This window comes from Pseudophryne corroboree, chromosome 10 (genome assembly GCF_028390025.1).
Source record: "Pseudophryne corroboree isolate aPseCor3 chromosome 10, aPseCor3.hap2, whole genome shotgun sequence".
Lineage (NCBI taxonomy): Eukaryota > Metazoa > Chordata > Amphibia > Anura > Myobatrachidae > Pseudophryne > Pseudophryne corroboree.
Window position 1 is genome coordinate 271,389,197 of NC_086453.1, and position 8,165 is coordinate 271,397,361.

At 40.0% G+C, this 8,165-nt stretch overlaps 1 pseudogene; it reads right to left on the reverse strand.

Annotated features, from left to right (window-relative positions):
* Positions 1-269: 269 nt before the first annotated feature.
* On the reverse strand, positions 270-388 carry LOC134967155 (5S ribosomal RNA; annotated as a pseudogene).
* Between the last annotated feature and the right edge of the window lie 7,777 nt (positions 389-8,165).

Genomic DNA, 8,165 nt, shown 5'->3' on the forward strand with positions numbered 1-8,165 from the left:
AAGTATGCAGGACCTAATATATATGTATACAAAAATATAAATATAAAAAGATATAAATATATATAAATATAAAGAGGTGATCCCAAGGTGGGCGTGATTAAGGTTGATTTTACATAGTGGGTGTGGTTATGAGATATCCCTGTGTTAATAGAGATATATATTAGATAATAAATGAATACATAACTAATCGCGAATGTGTTCAATGTGACTTTGTGAAATTTATATTCACACGGAGTATGTTCCTTTCTCAGGCCCCTATTCAAATCCATTCTATACAGTACCTGATCTTCCCAGGTGGTCCCTTCTACTGGTACTGATCAGGCCCAACGCTGCTTGGCTTCCAAAATCGGACGTGTTTGGGCATTTCCAGCGTGGTTTGACTGTAACGACATTGTGCCTTTTAGGTCACCACTCCAATATTATAAATAAACTTTAGATTTTAACCAGTGTGTGTGTATTTCCGAGAGGCAAAGTGAAGTTAAAAAACGGGGCAAGTATAGTGGTGGTGGGGAAAGGATGGCAAGTGGGGGGGGGGGGTTGTGGGTGGTGTGTATTGGGTATGAATAGGGAAGGGGAGAGGGGGAAGGGGGGGTTTAAACAAAAATAGGCTGTTGAAAGGCTACCAAAAAATTTAGTACAGTGTTTCATAGAACGGGAGCGATCTCGTAATTGTCGTTAAATCCTTTTGTCTGTAATGTCTGTAATTAGAATATCCAAAACATCTCACGACGTGACAACTTATTGGCGAGATCCCCTCCTCTGTCTCCTAATTTCACCAGTTCGATGGCTTTAAAAGTCAGGGCCTCCGGATTGGAGTTATGCATAGAAATGAAATGTTTGGAGACAGCATGGCTCTCCACTTTGTTCCTGATGTTTCTCACATGTTCTTGTATCCTCATCTTCAAGGGTCTCTTCGTCTTCTCGATGTACTGTTTGCCGCAATCACAGTCCAGGAGATATACGACCGATTGGGTATTGCAGTTCATGTAATCTTTGATTTTGTATTCCTTTTTCTTTTCCACATCTGTATAGATCTTCCTTTTGGGGTGTAAGTATCTACATACATTGCTTCGCCCGCATTTATAGGAACCCACAAATTTCTTGATTGGTCTTCAGCATGCTTGGGGCTAGAAGGTCCTTGAGGTTCCGTGATTTTTTGAAAATTATTTAAGGGCGAGGAGGGAGGATTTCTTTAAGGATAGGATCCATGTGTAAGATCCTCCAATGGTTTCTAAAAGATTCTCGGATTGATTTTTCGTGCCGATTGAAGGTTGTTATGAATGGTGTGGAGTCTTTTGATTTCTCCCTTGTTTTGTATTCTAACTGCTTGGGACTCTCAGCTTCATTGGTTCTGGTGATGGCTTCTTTCAGAATGGTATCCGGATATTCCTTTTGTTTGAATCTGTCCCTGTACATTTCCAGCTGCACCTGGCAGTCCTCCTTTAGTTTGATTTCTATCTCGATGTTTGAGAGGGATTTTTTATTTTCATCGACAAGGAGTTTATTAAGTCTATAGAACAGGTGTGCAATATGTTGTCCCATTTTTCTATGAATGTCCCTTCCTGGTTACCAAATGTGGGTTGTTTAAGTAATCTTAGGCCCCTTGGAACTCTATCCATTGATATATAGTGTTCAAGGCCCTTAATGTCCCACCATGTCTTGACCTCTTTGGTGAGAAGTCTTTCTATTCCCCAGAATAGATCATCTAGATCACATGGTTGGGTAGATTCGTTCACAGTGATGCTCTCGTTGAAAATTTTCTGACACCACACATTTCTTTTACTGGTATGATCTATATTTCTCAACATTCTGTCGGGTTTATCCCTTCACCAGGCCGCAGTAAAAAATTATTACCAAAAATAAATATAAAAGCAAGGATTGATACTGCGCCACATGTGAGATGAAACAAATATGTTGTGTATTGGCAATCCTATACGACACTCCCCTATGCTGCTAATGGGGCGTCAGCTGTTTCCCTCAAAAAATACAGGGGTTGTAATTCCCTGAAAGTAATGTAGGAGAAAGGAGGGGATGAGGGATAAGTAGCGACCACAGTTTCAATAGATTAAAAATTGCCAGTTAAAATGATATTAAAAAGCTATTTATTACCATAAAAATGAACATAAGAGATACATAAAAAATAGGGACAACAATATATACACAACTGAACTAAAAGCACTAAATGAATACATAATACAGTAAGAACAAATAAAATTTTCCTTATCTTTGAATGATGTAGGTACTTAATACAAATAAAAATGAGTGTATACACAAGCTTAAAAACACTTTAAAAGTTCTTAAACAGTGAAAAGGCGGAATTTCCGCCACACTTCCTGTGACGGCAGACGCAACGCGTCTCTTCTGCCCCACTTCTGGTTCTTATTGCGCATGCGCCCGCGGCGATTCTGTACTTCCAGATGGTCCACTGCACGTGTGTCCATTACTTGTTATTGGTAGCTGCAGTTCACAGGGGGATAAACAGCCTTGATTATGTCCATACGGCAGTGGCCATTTTCAATGTGATTATGTCCATATATTCCCAGATTGCGGTGGCCATTTTCTAGTAGTTCATCTGACATACATACTTGTCAGATACCCCGGTGTCCATGGTAATAATTCAATATAAAAAAAAGGTAAATGAGAGTATCAGGAACATATCATTGTTTATAAACATCTAGTCTAATTTATCATAAATTAGCTAAAGGATGCAAATAAGAAAAATGACTAAAAAGGTTATGATGAAAAAAAATAGAGATATAGAACTGCGGACATTACATAATTATGGATATATAGTATGGATATCAGGTTTGGGGTGAAGTGGGAGAAATTTACAGCTTAATCATGTATGCACATATATGCAAGTATGCAGGACCTAATATATATGTATACAAAAATATAAATATAAAAAGATATAAATATATATAAATATAAAGAGGTGATCCCAAGGTGGGCGTGATTAAGGTTGATTTTACATAGTGGGTGTGGTTATGAGATATCCCTGTGTTAATAGAGATATATATTAGATAATAAATGAATACATAACTAATCGCGAATGTGTTCAATGTGACTTTGTGAAATTTATATTCACACGGAGTATGTTCCTTTCTCAGGCCCCTATTCAAATCCATTCTATACAGTACCTGATCTTCCCAGGTGGTCCCTTCTACTGGTACTGATCAGGGCCAACGCTGCTTGGCTTCCAAAATCGGACGTGTTTGGGCATTTCCAGCGTGGTTTGACTGTAACGACATTGTGCCTTTTAGGTCACCACTCCAATATTATAAATAAACTTTAGATTTTAACCAGTGTGTGTGTATTTCCGAGAGGCAAAGTGAAGTTAAAAAACGGGGCAAGTATAGTGGTGGTGGGGAAAGGATGGCAAGTGGGGGGGGGGGGTTGTGGGTGGTGTGTATTGGGTATGAATAGGGAAGGGGAGAGGGGGAAGGGGGGGTTTAAACAAAAATAGGCTGTTGAAAGGCTACCAAAAAATTTAGTACAGTGTTTCATAGAATGGGAGCGATCTCGTAATTGTCGTTAAATCCTTTTGTCTGTAATGTCTGTAATTAGAATATCCAAAACATCTCACGACGTGACAACTTATTGGCGAGATCCCCTCCTCTGTCTCCTAATTTCACCAGTTCGATGGCTTTAAAAGTCAGGGCCTCCGGATAGGAGTTATGCATAGAAATGAAATGTTTGGAGACAGCATGGCTCTCCACTTTGTTCCTGATGTTTCTCACATGTTCTTGTATCCTCATCTTCAAGGGTCTCTTCGTCTTCTCGATGTACTGTTTGCCGCAATCACAGTCCAGGAGATATACGACCGATTGGGTATTGCAGTTCATGTAATCTTTGATTTTGTATTCCTTTTTCTTTTCCACATCTGTATAGATCTTCCTTTTGGGGTGTAAGTATCTACATACATTGCTTCGCCCGCATTTATAGGAACCCACAAATTTCTTGATTGGTCTTCAGCATGCTTGGGGCTAGAAGGTCCTTGAGGTTCCGTGATTTTTTGAAAATTATTTAAGGGCGAGGAGGGAGGATTTCTTTAAGGATAGGATCCATGTGTAAGATCCTCCAATGGTTTCTAAAAGATTCTCGGATGGATTTTTCGTGCCGATTGAAGGTTGTTATGAATGGTGTGGAGTCTTTTGATTTCTCCCTTGTTTTGTATTCTAACTGCTTGGGACTCTCAGCTTCATTGGTTCTGGTGATGGCTTCTTTCAGAATGGTATCCGGATATTCCTTTTTTTGAATCTGTCCCTGTACATTTCCAGCTGCACCTGGCAGTCCTCCTTTAGTTTGATTTCTATCTCTATGTTTGAGAGGGATTTTTTATTTTCATCGACAAGGAGTTTATTAAGTCTATAGAACAGGTGTGCAATATTTTGTCCCATTTTTCTATGAATGTCCCTTCCTGGTTACCAAATGTGGGTTGTTTAAGTAATCTTAGGCCCCTTGGAACTCTATCCATTGATATATAGTGTTCAAGGCCCTTAATGTCCCACCATGTCTTGACCTCTTTGGTGAGAAGTCTTTCTATTCCCCAGAATAGATCATCTAGATCACATGGTTGGGTAGATTCGTTCACAGTGATGCTCTCGTTGAAAATTTTCTGACACCACACATTTCTTTTACTGGTATGATCTATATTTCTCAACATTCTGTCGGGTTTATCCCTTCACCAGGCCGCAGTAAAAAATTATTACCAAAAATAAATATAAAAGCAAGGATTGATACTGCGCCACATGTGAGATGAAACAAATATGTTGTGTATTGGCAATCCTATACGACACTCCCCTATGCTGCTAATGGGGCGTCAGCTGTTTCCCTCAAAAAATACAGGGGTTGTAATTCCCTGAAAGTAATGTAGGAGAAAGGAGGGGATGAGGGATAAGTAGCGACCACGGTTTCAATAGATTAAAAATTGCCAGTTAAAATGATATTAAAAAGCTATTTATTACCATAAAAATGAACATAAGAGATACATAAAAAATAGGGACAACAATATATACACAACTGAACTAAAAGCACTAAATGAATACATAATACAGTAAGAACAAATAAAATTTTCCTTATCTTTGAATGATGTAGGTACTTAATACAAATAAAAATGAGTGTATACACAAGCTTAAAAACACTTTAAAAGTTCTTAAACAGTGAAAAGGCGGAATTTCCGCCACACTTCCTGTGACGGCAGACGCAACGCGTCTCTTCTGCCCCACTTCTGGTTCTTATTGCGCATGCGCCCGCGGCGATTCTGTACTTCCAGATGGTCCACTGCACGTGTGTCCATTACTTGTTATTGGTAGCTGCAGTTCACAGGGGGATAAACAGCCTTGATTATGTCCATACGGCAGTGGCCATTTTCAATGTGATTATGTCCATATATTCCCAGATTGCGGTGGCCATTTTCTAGTAGTTCATCTGACATACATACTTGTCAGAAACCCCGGTGTCCATGGTAATAATTCAATATAAAAAAAAGGTAAATGAGAGTATCAGGAACATGTCATTGTTTATAAACATCTAGTCTAATTTATCATAAATTAGCTAAAGGATGCAAATAAGAAAAATGACTAAAAAGGTTATGATGAAAAAAAATAGAGATATAGAACTGCGGACATTACATAATTATGGATATATAGTATGGATATCAGGTTTGGGGTGAAGTGGGAGAAATTTACAGCTTAATCATGTATGCACATATATGCAAGTATGCAGGACCTAATATATATGTATACAAAAATATAAATATAAAAAGATATAAATATATATATATATATATATATATATATATATATATATATATATAAAGAGGTGATCCCAAGGTGGGCGTGATTAAGGTTGATTTTACATAGTGGGTGTGGTTATGAGATATCCCTGTGTAAATAGAGATATATATAAGATAATAAATGAATACATAACTAATCGCAAATGTGTTCAATGTGACTTTGTGAAATTTATATTCACACGGAGTATGTTCCTTTCTCAGGCCCCTATTCAAATCCGTTCTATACAGTACCTGATCTTCCCAGGTGGTCCCCCCTACTGGTACTGATCAGGGCCGACGCTGCTTGGCTTCCAAAATTGGACGTGTTTGGGCATTTTCAGCGTAGTTTGACTGTAACGACATTGTGCCTTTTAGGTCACCACTCCAATATTATAAATTAAATTTAGATTTTAACCAGTGTGTGTGTATTTACGAGAGGCAAAGTGAAATGAAAACACGGGGCAAGTATAGTGGTGGTGGGGAAAGGATGGCGAGGGGGGGGGGGGTTTGGGGGTGGTGTGTATTGGGTATGGATAGGGAAGGGGAGAGGGGGAAGGGGGGGTTTAAACAAAAATAGGCTGATGAAAGGTTACCGAAAAATTTTGTACCGTGTTTCATAGAAAAGGAGCGATCTCGTAATTGTCCTTAAATCCTTTTGACTGAAATGTCTGTAATTGGAATATCCAAAACATCTCACGATGTAACAACTTATTGGCGAGACCCTCCTCTGTCTCCTAATTTCACCAGTTCGATGGCTTTAAAAGTCAGGGCCTCCGGATTGGAGTTATGCATAGAAATGAAATGTTTGGAGACAGCATGGCTCTCCACTTTGTTCCTGATGTTTCTCACGTGTTCTTGTATCCTCATCTTCAAGTGTCTCTTCGTCTTCCCGATGTACTGTTTGCCGCAATTACATTCCAGGAGATATACGACCAATTGGATATTGCAGTTCATGTAATCTTTGATTTTGTATTCCTTTTTCTTTTCCACATCTGTAAAGATCTTCCTATTGGGGTGTAAGTATCTACATACATTGTATCGCCCGCATTTATAGGAACCCACACATTTAGGCCATGTGTGGTCCCTTTCTTGATTGGTCTTCAGCATGCTTGGGGCTAGAAGGTCCTAGAGGTTCCGTGATTTTTTTTTATTATTTCAGGGTGAGGAGGGAGGATTTCTTTAAGGATAGGATTATTTATTATTATTATCCTTTATTTATATGGCACCACAAGGGTTCCGCAGCGCCCAATTACAGAGTACATAAACAAATAATCAACCAGGAAAACAGCAACTTACAGTTGACTACAATATAGGACAAGTACAGGGTAAATAAACATAGCTACATATGCAGATGACACTGGAATAAGTATCAGGTGGCAGAAGACTGCTGGATTTGGTGCAGCTGAAGATTATTAAAGTAAGAAAAGGGTAAGCACATGAGGGAAGAGGGCCCTGCTCGTGAGAGCTTACATTCTGAAGGGGAGGGGTAGATAGACAGGGGTGAGACAGATGGGGTACATAGAGAGCGTGGAACAGAGGTTTAGGATGAGATTTGGCTGGGTTTGGTGAAGAAGTGGGTCTTGAGAGCCCGTTTGAAGTTTTGTAGCGAGGTGGAGAGTCTGAGGGGGAGAGGTAGGGAATTCCATAGAAGTGGTGCAGCACGTGAAAAATCTTGGAGGTAGGAGTGGGAGGAAGTAATCCGTAGGCAGGAGAGTCGGCGAGCATTAGCAGAGCGAAGAGGACGGGTGGGAGTGTAAAGCGAGATAAGATCAGAGATGTAGATGGGAGAGGAGTGGGTGAGGGCTTTGTAAGCAAGTGTGAGAAGCTTGAAATGGATTCTGAAAGGGAAGGGGAGCCAGTGAAGGTCTAGTAAGAGAGGAGAGGTGGACAAAGTGCGTTTGGTGAGAAAAAATGAGCCGGGCAGCAGCATTGAGGATAGATTGGAGTGGAGAGAGGTATTTGTCAGGAATGCCAGTCAGGAGGAGATTACAGTAGTCCAGTCAGGAGATGACCAGTGAGTGGATAAGAGTCTTAGTAGCATCCTGGGTCAGAAAGGGTCTGATCCTGGAAATATTTTTTAGATGAAAACGGCAGGTTTGTGAGAGGTGCTGAATGTGTGGTTTGAAGGAGAGGGAGGAGTCAAGGATTACTCCAAGACAGCGCACTTGGGGGGTAGAGGAGATAGTAGTGCCATCAATAGATAATGAGATTGTAGGAGGTGAGGTTATGCGGGAGGGAGGGAAGATGATCAGCTCGGTCTTAGACATGTTAAGTTTAAGAAAGCGCTGGGACATCCAGGAAGAGATAGCAGAGAGACAGTTGGAGATACGAGTGAGGAGAGTAGGGGAGAGGTCTGGAGAGGAAAGATAGATTTGAGTGTCATCAGCAT